Genomic DNA, 19,720 nt, shown 5'->3' on the forward strand with positions numbered 1-19,720 from the left:
TTTCATATTTGTGACTTTCCAGAATACCCTTATCCTCATCTTCACCTCATGTAAGGGAGTTATAATTATACCATCTCTGTGCAACTTTCCCCTAGGAGGCAGTATAGTGCAGGTTTAAGAGGACATTTAAAGTCAGAAAAATCTGAGTATGTGAGCTTTCCAGTTGTAGGAGTTTGTTACTTAATCTCACTAGGCCTTAGGTTCTTCATTAAAAAAAAAAAAAATTGATGTAGCAGTAGTATTTAAGGCATGAAATTATTAAGGTTAAATGGAGTAATGTGCATATAATGTTTAGCACAGAGCCTGGCCCAGAGCAAAAGAATTCTTCTTCCCCGCTCTTTCTTCACAATTCCTCCCCTACTGCTACTTTTACTACTGTTTGTGATTCCATAATGTTTTGTTTGCCCTCTTAGGGCACTTACCACTTTCTGCCTCTCTTCCAGCATTCTGGGCATTCGACCCCATCATTAGATTGTAAATTTCTTGAGAACACAAACAGTATGTTTTCCATCTTTGTTTGTCTATAGAACAATAACAACAAAAAACAGTGGTTTATACGACACAGGTGCTTAATAAGTATTTGTTTAAAGGCGTTGAATTACTGAATTTTTAAATTTTTATTTATTTATTTTATTTTTTTTTGTGGTACGCGGGCCTCTCACTGTTGTGGCCTCTCCCGTTGCGGAGCACAGGCTCCGGACGCACAGGCTCAGTGGCCATGGCTCACGGGCCCAGCCGCTCCGCGGCATGTGGGATCTTCCCGGACCGGGGCACGAACCCGTGTCCCCTGCCTCGGCAGGCGGACTCTCAACCACTGCGCCACCAGGGAAGCCCTTGAATTTTTTTAATATGAACACTTTATCTTCTCTTTTGGTATGAACGTTAAATCTACTAAACCTATTATGTTAACACTGAATATTCTAATGAGAATATTCAAGTTACAGTAAATTGACATAAGAGGAAATTATTTTTTGAAATTATTTAAACGTTTCTATACATCCTTGATATTGTATGTCTTAGTTCAGGTTACAACAAATTACAACTTTGTTGACTCTGTGGCCCCATAAATGGATTCATCTTACGTCTTAAGAGCTATCTTTAAATTTCCTCTGAGACATCCATCCTTTCATCCATTCACCACACATTCTGTCAAAATACAGAAAAAATATTGACTGTTGGGAAAGGCCTGTCTACCCATCATTTGCTGACTCCTATGATTCATTTTAAGAGAGTCTGTTCAACTGGATTGATTTTGTGAAGCATCCTGTGTAATCTGTGCTGTGAAAATAAAACTCGTGTTTCTGAACTGACTCTCAGTTAAAAATGGCAATCAACAAGAAGCCCACACAAAGTCAGAGTTCAGCTTAGTCATCAAAAGATGTTTGCTCACAGAAGATACAATTTGAATTTATTTTCCAACAGGATCACTGCTAAATATTGCAGTTTTCAGAAATAGAAACTGTTAAAATAATCAATATGATAAAGGAATTTTCTCTTTGCCTTTATTAACTGATTTTTGGGGGGATAAAAAGTTTGTAAAATATAAATCCAGCCCCATTGCATATTTTCTATCATGAAGTATCTCCCTTTCTCTCAATGGACCCTCTGATTGTAGAATCAGCCAGGATGATCTACTCATTTTATTTTCCCTAAACACAACATTCCTTTTATACCTCTCTGCTTTGCTCAACTGAATATCCCCATCTAATTATTTTCTTTATTCCAGGCTCTTCTTCCTACCAGTATTTGTTCTTTAAGACCTAGCTATGGTCCAAGTGGTCACTCATTATTCCCAGGTTCTATGTCACTTCTCTCCACATTTTATGTCTCATAAGTGACTCGGTACTAATACTCATTTGTTCATATAAATATTTCTGCTGTAAGTGTGTTTAAATCAGTAATGGGTTTTCTTCACAGCTCCTAGTTGAAGAATATGAGCAGGGCCAGTGGGAAATAATATTTCTAGTGCAAGTATGTAAAGAGAGAAGAGAGGACAGAGTGTGTGACTGTAGGGCTAGAAGGGTGCTCTGTGGTTCTGGTCTAACTTAGACTAGAATTAAAGATTTGGGTAATAGTCTTATAGAAATACAACCATGTAGAAAAACTGAGCATGATTTTGTTGAGTTTACCTTCAGTGCATGTTTCTGATGATGATTCTTCTGTTGCTTGCAGTTGTAATAGGGAAGAAACTTTGTATTCTATTACAAGTTAATCACTAAAGGGATGTTGCCTATAAGCTTAAATTATACATAATGGTCCATCTCTGGGAACCCTGCCTCCCAGGTAATAAGTGTTAAGCTAAAATACCTTTGCTTAGAGCACAGGAGACATGTTGACCAGACCCACCTGTGAATGACTGCAGGGAGGAAGAAATGAACACATCCCCTGCAGAGGCTGACTAGCACCAGGAAATGCTTGACTTTATTTCCTCTCGTTTTAGTATAAAAGAAGCCTGAATTCTGACTCAGGCAAGATGGTTCTTTGGGACACGAGGCCACCATGTTCTCCATCTGCTGACTTTCTGAATAAAGTCAATATTCCTTGTCCCAACAACTCATCTCTCAATTTATTTGCCCGTCGTGGGGCGAGCAGTATGAGCTTGGACTTGGTAACACAATGAAAAGGCACAACATAAATATCATCAAAGACATGAGATCACAGCCTTATGTGGAAGGACATAAGGAATAACTGCATTTACAAAATAGGAGAAATAAGTCTGAGACCAAAGATAATATTATGTGGCAAATAGGTTCTGCATTTTTGGCTGAAGCTTCCTCAGGAGTTTGAAAAATTTTCAACAAAAATAATTTTGTTGGTCATGGTTAAATATTTAACAGTCTGGGCTTCCCTGGTGGCGCAGTGGTTGAGAGTCCACCTGCCGATGCAGGGGACACGGGTTCGTGCCCCGGTCCGGGAGGATCCCACATGCCGCGGAGCAGCTGGGCCCGTGAGCCATGGTCACTGAGCCTGCGCGTCTGGAGCCTGTGCTCCACAACGGGAAAGACCACAGCAGTGAGAGGCCCGCGTACCGAAAAAAAAAAAAAAAATTATATTTTTATATATATATATATATATATATATATATATATAAAACAGTCTGACTCAAAGGGAAACAAGTTCAAAACTCATTTGTACAACTGTTTGATTCTTCCTAATACTTTGTTATATCTTTTGAATTCGTTAGAATTCTGTTGTCACATTTATATAATAATTTTTTATAAAAGCAAAAGATATATTTTTAAAAATCTCCACCCAAAAATCCCTGATAAAGGGGATAAAAACCTTTCAGTATCTTGCACTATAATTTCCCTTTTTTTTCTATAATTAGTTACAAGTTATATGTTTTGTAACTAGGGTTCATTTTTCAAATGAATGAGGCTGATGGATAAAATGTATTTATTTTATTTGAATTTAATATATTTATGCTATATTTATTTATTTGAATATTTTATATTAGTGTCAGGATAAAATACTATCAATAGTAGGCAGAGAGTTGAGAGATTTATACTTCTGAAAGAAAAGAACTGTACTGAGTGAACTCACATTTGTAGAGCTTTACTCCTGAGCACAGTCCATTGCCCATGTAGCGTAGTTTGGCTAGAACTCAAAAAGAGAGCCACGGTTTTCTGGCTTAAGCTGTCTGAGAATGGATTTTAGAGCTTCCAGTAAAACCAGAAATAGAGGTGGAATATGCAAAACAGGAAACAGCCACAGAATAGGAGACCTCGACGTCTGCATCTTAATTTCCATGAAAGCCTTGGCTGAACTGTAAGTGTATTTGTGGGAATGGAGGGAACTTCAAGGAACCCAGTGAAAAGCAATACTCTGTAATAACCTAAATGGAAAAAGAATCTGAAAAAGAATAGATACATGTATATGTATAACTGAATCACTTTGCTGTACACCTGAAACTTACACAACATTGTTAATCAACTATGCTCCAGTATAAAATAAAATTTTTTTAAAAAAAGGCTGAAAAGGCAGAATAAAGACTGGAGTTTGGGGTTGAGTCCTGCATTGTTAGAGGGCCTTAAACCGTGACTTTCTATTTAAGTCCCATCGTGATTACATTGTAGGAACAAAACGCGTCAGGACTAAGGGATTCATCCTAAAACTAAGAGAAAAGCAGAAGATCTATCCTCTACAAGTTCAAGGTAATAGGTTTGCTAGAACATATCCTCTACAAGTTCAAGGTAACATGTTTGCTTCTCTTTATAAGAAGATAATAAAATACTAATTCTTTAAAAAGTATCATTCAGAATATCAAGTGTACAAAACATTAATTAATTTGATGAAGAAAAAGGAAGAAAGCACAAATCTACCAGTATCAAGATATCCAAAGAGGATGTGCAGATGGCCAACAGGCACATTAAGAAGGTGCTCAGCATTCCTAATCAACAGGGAAATGCAAATCAAAGGACTTTTATCCTGGTGCCACACCACCAAAAGAACACTTCTGAGAAATGACAGGGGTTGATCACATACTTTGCTGAGGAATATACAATATTAAGGTCATCCCCCGTCTCCCATGTGAAATCTTCAGTAAATTGTACACTGCTTAGAACTGATAGTGTGAGACTGGATTCTTAGCGCAACTTGAAAGGTGCTGAGTTCTGATGCAGGTGACTTTAGCATAAACACAGAAGTAGCACATATGGATGCAGCAGCTGCTGGGTAGCTGGAATTCCTGATTAAAATCAAAAGTAATATTTTTTTAATTGAAATATAGTTGATTGACAGTATTGTGTTAGTTTTAGGTGTACAGCGTAGTGATTTTCTTTTGCAGATTATATTCCATTGTAAGTTATTACAAGATATTGTGTATAATTCCCTATGCCATACAGTAAATCCTTGTTGCTTATCTATTTTATGTATAGTAGTATGTATCTCTTAACCCCATACTCCTAATTTGTCCCTCCCTGCCTTCCCTTTCCCCTTTGGTAACCATAAGTTTGTTTTCTATGTCTGTGAGTCTGTTTCTGTTTTGTATATAGATACATTTGTATTATTTTTTAGCCACGTATAATTGATATCATATGATTTTTGTCTTTTCTGTCTAACTTATTTCATTGAGCATTAATATTCCCTAGGTCCATCCATGTTGCTGCAAATGGAAACCCTTCATTCTTTTTTATGGGAGTAATACTCCATTGTGTGTGTGTGTATATGTATGTATGTGTGTATATATATATATATCACATCTTCTTAAGCCGAGCGTCTGTTGATGGGCACTTGGGTTGTTTCCATGTCTTGGCTATTGTAAGTAATGTTGCTATGATACTAGGGTGCATGTATCTTTTTGAATTAGAGTCTTCATTTTTTTCTGGATATATATCCTGGATTGCTGGATTATATGGTAGCTCTATTTTTATTTTTTTAAGGAACTTCCATACTGTTTTCCATAGTGGCTGCACCAATTTACATTCCCACCAACAGTGTAGGAGGGTTTCCTTTTCTCCACACCCTCTCCAGCATTTATTATTTGTAGACATTTTGATTATAGCCATTCTGACCAGAGTGAAGTGATACCTCATTGTGGTTTTGATTTGCACTTCTCTAATAATCAGTGATGTTAAGCATCTTTTCATGTTCCTGTTGGCCATCTGTATGTCTTCTTTGGAGAAATGTCTATTTAGGTCTTCTGCCCATTTTTGATTGGGGTGTTTGTTTTTTTGATATTGAGTTGTAAGAGCTGTTTGTATATTTTGGATAATAATCCCTTGTTGGTTGCATCGTTTGCAAATATCCTCTCCCATTCCGTAGGTTGTCTTTTTGTTTTGTTGACGGTTTCCTTTCCTGTGCAAAAGCTTTTAAGTTTGATTAAGTCCCATTTGTTTATCTTTGCTTTTATTTCTTTTGCCTTGGTAGACTGATCTAAAAAATATTGTTACAATTTATGTCAGAGAGTGTTTTGCCTGTGTTCTCTTCTAGGAGTTTTATGGTGTCATATCTTACATTTAGGTATCAAAAGTAATCTTATGCTGAGATTTATCTTGAGCAAAAATTGAGATACAAAGGAAAAGTTCACAGAACTGCTACTTCAGATATAAAATATTCTGTAATTTAAGTCAGGTGGCTTTCATGGTTTCCCAGAATAATATTTTCTCCATGCACACCAAAAAGAGACATTTACAGTAATATTTCCAGATTTCACATTTCATTTTCAAATCTGGATCTTGTGAAGCACTTATATCTTAATTTCCTGTGATATTTTTCTTGACACTTGAACATGAAAGTATTTCAGACTTCTTTTATATTATTTTTCTGAACATGAAATCAACTTTGGGAATAAATTAAACACATATATGATTTGGGCCACACTAAATTTTTATCATACTTAAGTGGTTTTCTTCTGCATATGCTCTAGAATGTTACAGTTCTCAGTGACTTTATTGAAGGCCTTTGCAACATCTTTTGTTGTGGTTTATGGATATTTTTCTTTTTTTTGACTTCATAAATTATGCTGATAGATTTCTAACAATGAACTCCCCTTGAACTACTAGAATAACATTATTTAAAATATTATTTCATGACATTGCTATTTGGCTGCATTTTATTTTAAAAACTGCCTTTTTTCATAGTGAGGTTGGTTTGTAGTTTAATTTTTGTACATTCCCCAGACACAGTTTTGGTATTAAGATTACGTTGCCTTCATAAAGTAGATGGAGAGTGTATAAGGGCATACGATGAGTTTATTCTGGAGACACAAACAGAAAATGTTGTGGCATCATAACAACAAACCTGTGGATCTGCAAATATTGACCCAATATTTTTCTACATTTTACAACATCTATGCTCTTGACGGGGGTGTGTGTGTGTGTGTGTGTGTGTGTGTGTGTGTGTGTAATTTAAGAATCTTACCTTGGTCTGTGAGCTTTCTATTGCATGGCCTCTGGGACAGTTTGCCTCGTTGTATAGAGAAATGTCTGTCTTTTTTTTTTCTAAAATACAGCTGTAGGCCACCTCCTTGCATAGGAAGTTTGGCTTACCCATCTGTGAAAAAATAAGTTAGTACACAAAGTTTTCTGTCAAAAAGTGTCAATCTGGCTTCTTTTGTACTTGATATCTTAAGCCCATGGATATCTTTCCAGTTGGCAAACATAATGTGGCTTCTGGATTGAGACTGAGCTCCTGATAACATGTAACAGACATTTAATGCCAGACTGGATGGGTGCAATTCAGACATCCCCACCTATTTGCTATGTGTCTTTGAGCAAGTCATTGAGATTAGGACTTAATTTTATCATTTAAGAGAATAGTAAAAATGAGAATAGTGAAAAATCTCTCGCTTTATGTTTTACGTTTCACAAGCCAGGAATAAATCTGTTTCATAAAATATTGAAGTCTGTAGCACACAGAAGATTATAAATATTGTCGAAAAATCAACACTTCTCTCTGTTTTCTAAGCTCTAACCCTGTCAGAGAAATTCCTTCAATTTGTTAAAAAGTTACACCTTGGGTTTACGTAAAGGGTGATCAGAAAAAAAATTGATTTCACTGCTCATGAATTTGTTGATTCAAAAAACATATTTGGAGCCTATAGGTTTTAATTTAATGCCCCTAGAGACTTACAACATTAAAAAAATATTATTTAATACCCATTTCAGAATGGCCCATATAATGTGTTACCTCTGTATTCAGTGGCAATAAAAATAAATGCCTCTTCAGATAAAGAGCACAATATAATTAACTGAGTTCCACTTTTATTTTGCTTCTAGAAAATTTGGAACCAGATCAGTACTTACAAGAATTAACCTATTCAAGTTACAAAGTGACATCCATAACTTTGCTTCTAATAATTAACCTTACTTTGATCATATATATATATATATATATATATATATATATTTTTTTTTTTGTTTGTTTGTTTTGTTTTTTGTTTTTTGCGGTACGCAGGCCTCTCACTGTTGTGGCCTCTCCCGTTGCGGAGCACAGGCTCCAGATGCGCAGGCTCAGCGGCCATGGCTCACGGGCCCAGCCGCTCCGTGGCATGTGGGATCTTCCCGGACCGGAGCACGAACCCGTGTCCCCTGCATCAGCAGGCGGACTCTCAACCACTGCACCACCAGGGAAGCCTGATTATATTTTTAATTTTTCTCATTTTATTTTTTAAATTGTATGTCTTATCACAATTGTTATCGTATGAAGAATATTATTAAAATAAATCAATAATGGAATTCAGCTAAATGTATAGTGGTATCAAAATGAACATGCAAAAATGACATTATACAACAGATAAAACTGTGGCTAGATATTCCATGTCTTCCCTGTTCTTTAACTATATGTTTAGCGTTTTTAAAATACAGTTATTTTATAAATTTGTTAACAGTAGTGTGATAGTAAATGCGTAACAACCAGCTTTTGGTTGGGCTGAAGGGCCCTGCTTTGTAGCATTTGCTGATTTCAAGCGAGCACCATGAATTCACTGAACACAGTGTTGGGAAGAAATGCTCAGGTTTTCACTAGTTTATAGGGTTTCCACCATATGGAGGCAGTAAATATAAATAATCTCTAGAGCACTGATAATACCAAAATGTAGTAAAAAAAAAAATTAGGGAACTATGAATATTTAGAATTGCTTACCTTTGTTTTAATATAATTTATTTGTTAGCTTATATAATTTAATAGTTAATCATGCGTGTGTTTACCTGCTTCACAAAATTCCTGAAAATTCAACAATCTGAACCCCTGGGCAGGTATAAGCCAGCCCTAGCACACAAAGGCCCATATATGCATGCATGTATATTTTATATATATACACACATATATACACATGTATGCGTATATATCAGTGTGTTTTAAATATCACTTATGCAATTGTTGACCCAAATTTCCAAAATCATCTTTCCATTGTCTTTCAGAATGACTACCTCAGTCGTCAATTAGAATAAAAATTAATGACTTATCACTCACAAGGTATAAGCCCCAAAGTATGTCTCTGCTCTCTAAAGGCATTAAGAGACTAAATTCACTTCGGATAATTATCAGTTTGGCATTTTGTATCTATTCTAAACAAGCTGCAGTAATAGAGTCCCTGCTTTCCCCATAGGCTTCTGAAAGCATATGGCTAACAACAACAACAAAAATTCCATCTCTCAGGGATGGTAAATACAATTTTAAACTCCCATAGCCTTTTTTCAGGGGACACTACAGTTAGAAGAAAGGAAAGGGTGTCGACTTAAAAACTGCGCAACGTGAGAGTTGCGAGTTAAGTTTTATTTGGGGCAAAATGAGGACTGCAGCATTTCACATAGCTCTGAGAAACTGTTCCAAAGAGGTAGAGGGGAAGGTCAGTATATATGTGATTTTGGTGAAGGGAGAGTACATGCAATCAAGCACATATTTGTTTTGCAGAAGGTTTCTGCTAGTCACGAGGAGCATTCATATACTGCTCCTCGTGATATTCAATATAATATCTTGATATTAGCACTCACCATGAAGAGTTTTAGTGCTTTTCTAGATATGAGGAGATACAAGAATTGGGCCCATAAAATCAGCTCCTGAAAATACCTAGCTATCTGAAAACCTGTTCTGCCAGTTTTCTCAGAGCACAGAGCGCCTCATTTCTGCTCTCCACCCTGAACCCCTTTCAGGGGGTGGTGAAAATTAGAGATACAGCAGCACATGATTTAATCCCTGTAGAGGTAGATGGCAAGTGCCAATGACAAGTGCCAATTTGTAGTTGACAAGGGCAAGATAATGTCAAGTACAAGGGGCAACATTTCATCGTCATTGTCTAAACTTGGGGAAGAAGCAGGAAGAGGAAGTTCATTAGTGACAAAGTTCTGCCATTTTTGCAATTTTCCTTCAGGTGGATTCCATACAACTCAAATACTCAGGAAAAAAAAAAAAAAAAAAGAAGGGAAGTAGAAGAGTTCTGGAGATGGATACCTGGATACCTGGCAAGGAAGCTGATGGAATCACGTTAAGAAAGGAAAGCTTCTAGTTCAACATTATTAGTGACTTCCTATGAAGCTCAACTAGATTAATAGCTTTTTAAGGATGTGGTGAAAAGTATTATCACGTGAAACTTTCAAAACTAGACTTACAGTGTTAAAAAATATGCTGTAGGGGACTGTTTAAATTTAGTAAGGGAAATACTAAGTGACCTAATAGGCCATTTCCTCCTACAAGTTCAATGGTGCGCTAATTTATGTATTTTGGCTCAATTAGAGCAGAAGGTCACATAAGGTTTTTAAATCCTGTTTTTTTTTTCTAGTTTCACATAATGCCTGCTTTTAAGCACTAAATATGTTTAATGCTAACGCTTTCAGCACTACAAAATGTCTACTATTTGGTATAGGGTTAAGGGATTCTTACAGCTTACTAGTACTTTTATTGACACTTTAAATGAAGAGAATCCAGGTATAAGATCTATAGTTTCTAATGACAATACTTTAAAAATTATTGCTAAGAATTTGTATAGGAAGAGTGTCCAGTTTTCTTTAAAAATTATTGCTAAGAATTTGTACAGGAAGAGTGTCCAGTTTTTGTTTGTTTTAGTTTTAAAACAAGTTACCTTTTTTTTGCTCCAGACGTGCAGGCTCAGCAGCCATGGCTCACGGACCTAGGCGCTCCGCGGCATGTGGATCTTCCCGGACCAGGGCACGAACCCGTGTCCCCTACACCGGCAGGCGGACTCTCAACCACTGCGCCATCAGGGAAGCCCAGCTTTAAAACAAGTTACCTTTTATAAGAAGAGTTATATGTGAATGTCAGGTACACAAAAGCAAAGTAAAATGTAACAATAAGATCATTCCAAAATGCACTTTTCACTTAATTATATGGCTTAAATCCATGGCTATATTAAAACTTATGGTTTATATATTTTCACCTTAATTTATCTTGATATTAGCTTCAATAATATACTTTATATAGAATGGGTAGCATTAGGAAGATATTTCAAATTTTGGGAGGAAATGGAAGATAGGAAGAAAGGAAGGAAGGAAAGGAGTCCTAAATTATCATCGCATTTTTTATTCCCTCATAATGTCACATATTCCCAGATGATGTCTGCTGGTATAGGTTTTAAAATGAATGACTAGAAAATCACAACTTCCAGGTCCTAAGTTTTTTTTTTTTCAGTTGAGGTATAGTTGATTTACAATATCATATTGATTTCAGGTGTACAACATAGTGATTCAAAATCTTTATAGATTATACTCCATTTATAGTTATTATAAAATATTGGCTATACTTCAGGTCCTCAGCTCTTCATCTGTAAAATGTGAAAAGTGCATCATCTTTAGGGTCTTCCCCCAGCCTAAATTATCATTACTCTAGTACTATGGTAAATCAAATAATGTATCAAACAATACTATCAATTTGAATTACTATTTTCTTTTTGAAAAACAATACAGCAATAACAAACACCAAACCCATTTGAGCCCTATATCCCCTCAGTTTCTACCCTACTTTCCTCCTTTCATCCAGGGACATGGAAAACTTACATGTACTCCTTTTTTCATGAACCTACTACCAAATTATCTTTCAGTTCACTACATTCTTTTTTCTGCCCCTGCCATTCACTAAAAGTACTCCTGCTAAAATCACCCACCAATTTCTAATTCCCAAATCCAATGGACATTTTTAAGTTTGATCTTGATTTCTTGGTGGTATCTAATAATAGTGGTCCTGTATCTTCTTTTCTGATTTTTAAAAAATTGAAAACAATTTTGTTTTATATTGGACTGTAGTCGATTTACAATGTTGTGTTAGTTTCAGGTGTACAGCAAAGTGATTCAGTTATACATATACATGTATCTATTTTTTTTTTCAAATCCTTTTCCCATTTAGGTTATTATAGAATATTGAACAGAGTTCCCTGTACTATACAGTAGGTCCTTGTTGGTTATCTATTTTAAACATAGTAGAGTACTGAAACCCTTTCTTGTCCTGACTTCCTTTTCATCTTTGTATTCCTGAAACCTAGCTTGGTATTTAGCAAAGAATAGGCTCTAGGTGAATGTTCTTTGAATAAAGAAACTGCTTAAAGTAACTTTTAAAAATCCCCCAATTTCGTTTGGGTCATATCATCAAAATACGCACTTCTGAAGTATTATTTTAATGTCCCACCATGATATCCATAAGCTGAAGAGTAAGGGGTACCTCAGTGACCTTTCTGGTTTTGCCTTTTCTAACTCAGATTTGGGTATTTTTCCCTACCAGCTCGGACTCCACCTTGGCGTCCTCTCCCTCCAGACTGTCCCCGACCTGGCATTGATTGTGGCTGCTCAGCTTGTATCATCTGTCCTGGCCAGCGGAATGTTCCCTCTCATGCTCCTACCTGGGCTGGCTGGGGTTCCCTACTTTCATTTTCATCAGGGGACCAGCCATGCACCAGCTTCCACTGGAAACATTTTCCCAGACATTCCTTTAGGATACGTGCCATTACCATTAACTGGCCTCTGGATTCCATCACTCTTCTTTACTCTTCACTATCCCCAAATTTGTCTTTTTCAGCTTTACAGTCACAGTAAAGAGGCTTCATTTTCATTGTTTCCTTTTTCTTCTTATATGAAACAATCATTTGTATTTTGTTTGCCCTTATGTCAGAAAACATATACTTTAAAAAATTTTTTTTCCTTTTTTCTCTTCACATTTCTCCTGTGATTCTTCATCGAGACGTATGTTGATTTGACAAAAGTCTTACTCATGAATTTTAAATGTGAAAAATACATTTACTTAGCTTCTACCACAATGATAAGCTCTTTCCTCTTTACGAGTTGAAATCCTTAATTTCCAAAAAAAAAAAAAAAAATAGGTATGGCTCTAAGATTGTGAAATTTCTTCAGGTTTTGAAGCCTGATCATCTTCTTTGGTAGAAATTCAAGGTCAGTGTTGTCCTTTGATGAACTTCTTGTCTTTGCCCACATTTTTATTCCCTCGCAGAATGAAAGTAGGTGTGGGATAAGGTTTGAGTTGCCCCTGGGCTCCATCTTATTTGAAGTGTCCTTATCTCCGTATCTTTGTTTTGGAAACATACCCATTTTTCTTTGAATAAATCGTCTACTGAAGAATCCTTCAGAAAGCCAAAGGAGTTAAGTTTCACAAAGCAAGAGAGTATTGTAGAAAGCATTGGAAGAGGTTAAGATTCTCTTTGATCTGTGTGTCTTATGTGCTCTTGGTGTAATGAGTCGTCTGGCTCGAGCTGTCTTGTTCCTTTGCTGCTTCTCCTGCAAGAAACAGGAAAGAGCTTGAGGACTTTCTAACAACGTATTTATAGGAACATGGAGTTTCTTTTAAATAGCTAATTTCCCTGATGATATTTTGAAAGAAGCTTTCAGTAACAAGACATTTTATAGTCTGCCATTTTAGGTTTATAAAAACAGATGCTCAGTTGTAGGGAGGTAACATATCTCAAACCTCACACAGGAAAGCAATTGCATGTTCAAATCAGAGTTTTGTAGAATCATGCTTTTGAGTTTCACTGTTATCTATTCCTATGGAAAATGCTACCATAGAAAGTCTGAATGTTTTCTGAATGTAAAAACTCCTTCGTGTACTATTTCCGTGATGTTGGATGGAATAGTACTTCATTTATGGATACTGGATTATGTTCTTTTTAAAAAAAATTTTTTAACATCTTTATTGGAGTATAATTGCTCAACAATGGTGTGTTAGTTTCTGCTGTATGACAAAGTGAATCAGCTATACATATACTTATATCCCCGTATCCCCTCCCTCTTGCGTCTCCCTCCCACCCTCCCTATCCCACCCCTCTAGGGGGTCACAAAGCATTGAGCTGATCTCCCTGTGCTATGCGGCTGCTTCCCACTAGCTATCTATTTTACACTTGATAGTGTATGTATGTCCATGCCACTCTCTCACTTCGTCCCAGTTACACCTCCCCCTCCCTGTGTCCTCAAGTCCATTCTCTATGTCTGCATCTTTATTCCTGTCCTGCCCCTAGGATTTTCAGAACCATTTTTTTTTTTTTAGATTCCATATATATGTGTTAGCATATGGTATTTGTTTAACTAAAATCTGTTCCTTTCATTTATTCTGCCCTACTAAATTTCATCCTAAAAACAGTCCATTTTAATAATGTGATTGTTCTGGGATGTCTTTCTTCAAAGTGATCATCACTCAAACAACTTCTATAAAGACTTTAAATATTCCTATGAAAATGAGGTCAAATAATTTGCTGAAAATTCCACTTCTCTGCCTTTTTTTTTTTTTTCTTAAAAAGGTGTTACCTTATGAAATTCTTTCTTGGCATCAGGAGAAGTCTGTGTGTAGATGTCTGTGTGTCTTTGGGATGTGAAGGGGTCATGCTCAGTTGAATTAGCAAGGCAGCAGGGAGGGCAGCTGTCCTCCTGTGGAGAAAGTATTGATAAACGAAGGCTCACATATATTTAAAGAGCCAACCATACATAAAACTTGACTCTACTCGTGGTCTTCCTGTGAGAGAGAACATCTTTTAGTCACAGTTTGTACACAGATGGTTGAATAACCCACTGCATTTTTATAATTGTTTGTGTGTGAATTGCTGCAGCCATAATGGAAGACGATGGTGACAAAGTTGGTAGTCAAAGCAAGACTGAAAAAAGAATAATGATCATCAGTCTATGGAAAGTTTTCTATCCCAGAACTAGGCAATTTGGGGTTTTTAGACCATGGCAGTGAGTCCAGGACCTGAATGTAGGCTGAGGATTTTTGCAGAAAACTACAACTAAAAGTGAAAGCTAGCCGAAGCCTCAGGGATTTGCCCCACCTCTGGGGAACTGGTGAGTAGATCAGTTTAGCAGTGGATTTTGCTACGAACCATATATAAGATTGCTAGCTCCTTATTTTCAGAATCTACCCATATTTCGAGTTGAAAGAACTTCAGTTGTGGTTAATATTTGTATAGTGAGCTTTGGTTTCCAAAACCTTTTCTCATCAACTATGTGAACTTTGTGGGTGCAAAGACCTTGTCCACATCATTCATAACTGAGACCAAAGTGCCCACAGAAATTACCTGGCACATAATCAGTTCTCAATAAATATCTGTGACCAAGAAAGGACTCAACAAAAGTGTTTCACTCTCTTTTTTTCTCTTTCGACTCAAAATATGGGTAGATTCTGATAAAGCGCTAGCAGTCTCATACGGCTCATAGCAGAAACCACTGGGAACTAACTTATCAGCACTTGGAAAATCGTGTCTATTTCTTCATACCAAAAGCTATTAAAGTTTGCGGAAGTGAAGAATGCGATTAAAATTAGAATTATATATGTGTGTATGAACTCAGCATACTCCTCATGTTTATATTTGAGAACTTCATAGTAACTAATATTATCTTCTAAAGCTATCAGACTGTTTTACTACTGCTTTCTCATGGGTATTATTATTTTTCACATTGACTAATAAGGAAAGCAAGGCCAGGCTCGGTAGTAGGACTTGTTTAAGATCACGCCGCCAAAAAAGTGGCCATGTTTCTACTGGAATCAATATTTTTTGGTCCTAGGGCTCCTGATGTTTCCACTATCCACGCTGCCTCCAGGATAGGTACGGATGACTTTTAAAATGCTGAGGGAGCATCAAATGCCTGTTCTTAATTCATTAAAATAAAGGGCATACACAGCAATGAGAAGCCCACGCACCATAATGAAGAGTAGCCCCCGCTCGCCACAACTAGAGAAAGCCCGCGTGCAGCAACAAAGACCCAATGCAGTCAAAAATAAATTAATTAATTTAAAAAAATTTTGTACATTTCATTGAATGTAAATTTCAAATCAAAAGAAAAAATGTAAACAAATATCCTACTCTCAATAATTACACGCACGCTGATGTATTTTAGGGGAGTTAAAGGATGCCTGCATTTGAAATGTGTCCAAAAAAATAAGAAGGATTGATGGATGGGTAGAGAAACGGATAGATGGATAAATACGTAATAAAGCCAGAAAAAGTAAAATGGTAATGGCCAAATCCAGGTGGTGGATATACGGGTGTTCACGGTAATATTCCTTCAATATTGTTTATTAAACTGTCATAATCAAGTGCTAAAGGAAAACCAAAAAAAGGTCATACACAGCATATGCTTTCCTTACTTGGAAAGAGCTGAAGTCCTTTTGTTCTTCCTCCCTCTCTTGCCCCAAAGAGAGTTTACACTTAGTCAGACCACACAAGCAAATTTTCAAGAAAAACAGGCATTTTTAAAGAAAGATTTAAGTAGTGGAAAGCAAGGATAAGAATGGAAACTATCTTTAAAAATAAGTATATCACTTAGCCTCTGGTAAGCTAGGGCATACATACTCACACCCATCGCATTTGACAGTTTTCAGGCTTAACGGAATTGCTTGTAAAGCAAAGCTAAGATTCAAAAGCAAGTTGGCACACACAAGTATATGAGAGTACATAAGCTCTACTTAAATCTTTTCATTTTATTATTGCCTTGTAAATTGTTGGCCCCGTAATCCAACTTACAAAATAATGAAAAGTGCCATTCATTCTGTCTTGTGGTTTTCTTAGAGAACTGTGTAACTCTTTATAAGACAGTTTCAAATGACTGCTGATTGAAAGTTCATGTTCTAAATCAAGTATATACTACAGGAAGATATGGGCTGCAAAATTAAAAAGAAATATGTTATTATGAAGCCTATTATATAGAGTGTATATATTTTCAAACACTTTCACATACTTTTTTTTTTTTTTTTTTTTGCGGTACGCGGGCCTCTCACTGTTGTGGCCTCTCCCGTTGCGGAGCACAGGTTCCGGACGCGCAGGCTCAGCGGCCATGGCTCACGGGCCCAGCCGCTCCGCGGCATGTGGGATCTTCCCGGACCGGGGCACGAACCCGTGTGCCCTGCATGGGCAGGCGGACTCCCAACCACTGCGCCACCAGGGAAGCCCTCACATACATTTTATCCTCTCTTATTAAATGAAGAAAACACGTTTGTTGAGTCTTCTTTTTTTAAGTTCTTTTCTACAATTTCAAAGATTTCTTTCCATTTACAGTTTTTACAAAATATTGGCTATGTTCCCCGTGTTGTACCATATATCCTTAAGCTTATCTTACACCCAATAGCTTGTACCTCCCACTCCCCAACCCCCTATATTACCCCTCCATTGTTGAGTCCTTTCTTGGTCACAGATATTTATTGAGAACTGATTATGTGCCACGTACTATTTTTAGGCACTGTGGACTCAGTTCTGAATGATGTAGACAAGGTCTTTGCATAAATAAAGTTCCCAGAGTTGATGAGAAAATGTTTTGTAAACCAAAGCTCACTATACAAATCACAGTTGAAGCTTTCAACCGACTCCCTGAATTATCCACTGTCTTGATTCTCTCTGTAGTAATATAGTGATAGATGCCCATGGTACCCAGATATTCTTGGTAGTAGCATGTTCGCTATGTACTCACATCCCTCTGCTACTGACAGCTGAGCTACTTAGTGCAAATTACTTGAGTTTCTTCTCCAAACTATTTACTCCTGTGACATGTCTCTATAAATATGTTTGTTAACATATATTAATATACAATTAAATATTTTAACTAAATTCTATGCAAGCTCATAAAATCAAAGTGCAAATAGAGAGTGTTGCTTATATTGAAAACTAACTTGAATGCTTTGGAAGAGCTTTCTGCTCCTCTAACTGGATAATTTCATTTGCCCTGTTATTAACTTTGCTGATTCTTTCATCTGTCTGCTCAAATCTGCTGTTAAACCCCTCCAGTGGGTTTTTTAATTTCAACTATTGTATTTTTCTGCTCCATGATTTATATTTGATTCCTTTTCACAGGTTCTCTTTGTTGATATTCTTTGTTTGCTGAGCCATTATTTTCCTGTTTCCTTTATTTATTTTGTATTGTGTCCTTTAACTTCTTGAGAATATTTAAGAGAGTTGATTTAAAGTCTTGTCTAGTAAGTCCAATATCTGTGCTTTCTCGAGATAGTTCTTGTTCAATTCTTTTTTTTTTCTGTGTATGGGCCATATTTGTTTCATTGCATGCTTCATAATTTTTTTGTTGAAAAATGGACATTTTGACTATTATGATGTGTAAACAATAAAGCAAATAATGAAAAAAAATCACTCAGCAAAGTCTTTTCAGATTTGCTCTGGGCTGTGGCTTTCTTTCAACCCTTTCCCTGGCTGTTTACAGCTTTGTCTTAGTTTACACTTCCAGCTTGCCCTGAGCCTAAAAGTTGGCTACATTTGAAAGCTTGTGGCCTCCTCAGGTCTTTTCTGAATATGTGTCCTATCCTGAGCATTTATGTAGCTTTGTAGTTTCCTCTGCTTATGTGGTAATTTTTCAAAGTCCTTCTTCCCCCCACCAAAACCTCACTACTCAGCTTTTCCTCCCAGGTTTTTGGTATATCAATTGTTTACCCCAAATGTTATTTTTCATTCCAGGCTGTTCAGCCCTGAAAGAGTTCCAAGTTAGGCAAAACAAAGGGAAACTCCACGCAGGAGTCCTTCTGGAAAACCCCAGTCAGATAAAAACAGATAACACAATTCCCTGGAAACCATATCTACTCTGTGCCCACACTAGGAACAGGCTGTCATCTCCAAGACCACTGATGCCTAAGGGAAGGGGTGGATCTAGGTTAGCTAATATGCTGCTAAGATCTAAGCTGTTTCAGTAGCCTTTCTCCTCCTATGCATCCTTTTAGTTGATGTAAACATTTGACTATCTTTCTGCATTTCAATAAGGTTAATCTTCACAGTTTTTGATAAATTTTTAGGAATTTTCTGCGGAAGGACAGTCCCCAGATATCCCTACTCCAACATTTTCACTGACCTCATGCCTGTGAGTGTTTTCTATGTACAGAAGAGTCTGAATGCCAGAGTAGACCCTTAGCTAAAGGAAAAGCTTTGACCTAAAATCAAAGACTGAAAAATAAATATAGATTAAATTTTACACTAAATAAAATGTGTACAGTTGATATATAATCTTTATTCCCCCCAGACCTCATTTTTTCAATTTCCCAAATTTCAGTCTTCATTGCATGAGGTGAGAGAATTTTTTTTTTTTTTTTTTTACTGAATTATCAGTTAATCCTCACAAGAGTTATATGAGGTTAGCAGAGAGTTAGAATTAGGACCGCTTAAAAAATAAAAAATCATGAAAAAACAAAAACAACAACAAAAAGAATCATGGACTCTAAATTCTTAAGTAATGTGCCCAAGAAAGCTTCTATTTCAGGAAGCAGTAGAAGGTAGAAGAAGAGCTATCAATTCTGAGACCCTATTACATTTCAGGCTTTTGTGTACATAACTCATTTATCCTTGTTTGGTTCCATATTACTAACATATAAAATAGTTGATCACCAAGAATACAATTTGTGACTTCTTGGTATGGTAATTGATTTATTTCTACCTCTTTTGCTAAAATAGATTAATTCAATTCACAACCATAATATTTTATGCTAGTTTATATAAAAATAATGCTATTGCAATACCACATATGCAAGAAACAAGCTTGATTAAAATAGCATGCAGTTAGACTAATAGCTAAAAGTTTGTATTATTTTAAGTTGATAAGACAAATCAATACTTTGTGAAACCACTAATTAATGGAATTTTCTTATTTGAAGCCTTTAGCTCACTTTCTTTTATTAATGAACATATATCATTTCTATGGCAATTAAGTATTTTTCCTATCTGTGAATGGATTCCATTCCTATTATTAAAAAGACATGACGTGAAAAGAAACTCGCCATTATTTATTCTTTCTACAGTCCTGTGTAATGTATTCTGCATTAAGTCATCTTTTACCAATATTGAAAACTT

General features: G+C 36.3%; 1 long non-coding RNA gene across 1 annotated transcript in view; it reads right to left on the minus strand.

The window, feature by feature from the left end:
• Positions 1–69: 69 nt before the first annotated feature.
• The window catches only part of LOC307195516, a 68,487-nt gene continuing 48,836 nt past the window's right edge, over positions 70–19,720 (minus strand). Inside the window, exons 4-8 of the long non-coding RNA XR_013830849.1 lie at positions 14,199–14,318; positions 12,395–13,175; positions 10,520–10,687; positions 6,862–6,993; positions 70–521 (exon numbers count right to left, since the gene is read on the minus strand). This is a non-coding gene — a long non-coding RNA (uncharacterized lncRNA). The remainder of the gene's footprint in view (positions 522–6,861; positions 6,994–10,519; positions 10,688–12,394; positions 13,176–14,198; positions 14,319–19,720) is intronic.

Source organism: Stenella coeruleoalba (assembly GCF_951394435.1).
Source record: "Stenella coeruleoalba genome assembly, chromosome: 12".
NCBI classification, from domain to species: Eukaryota; Metazoa; Chordata; class Mammalia; order Artiodactyla; family Delphinidae; genus Stenella; species Stenella coeruleoalba.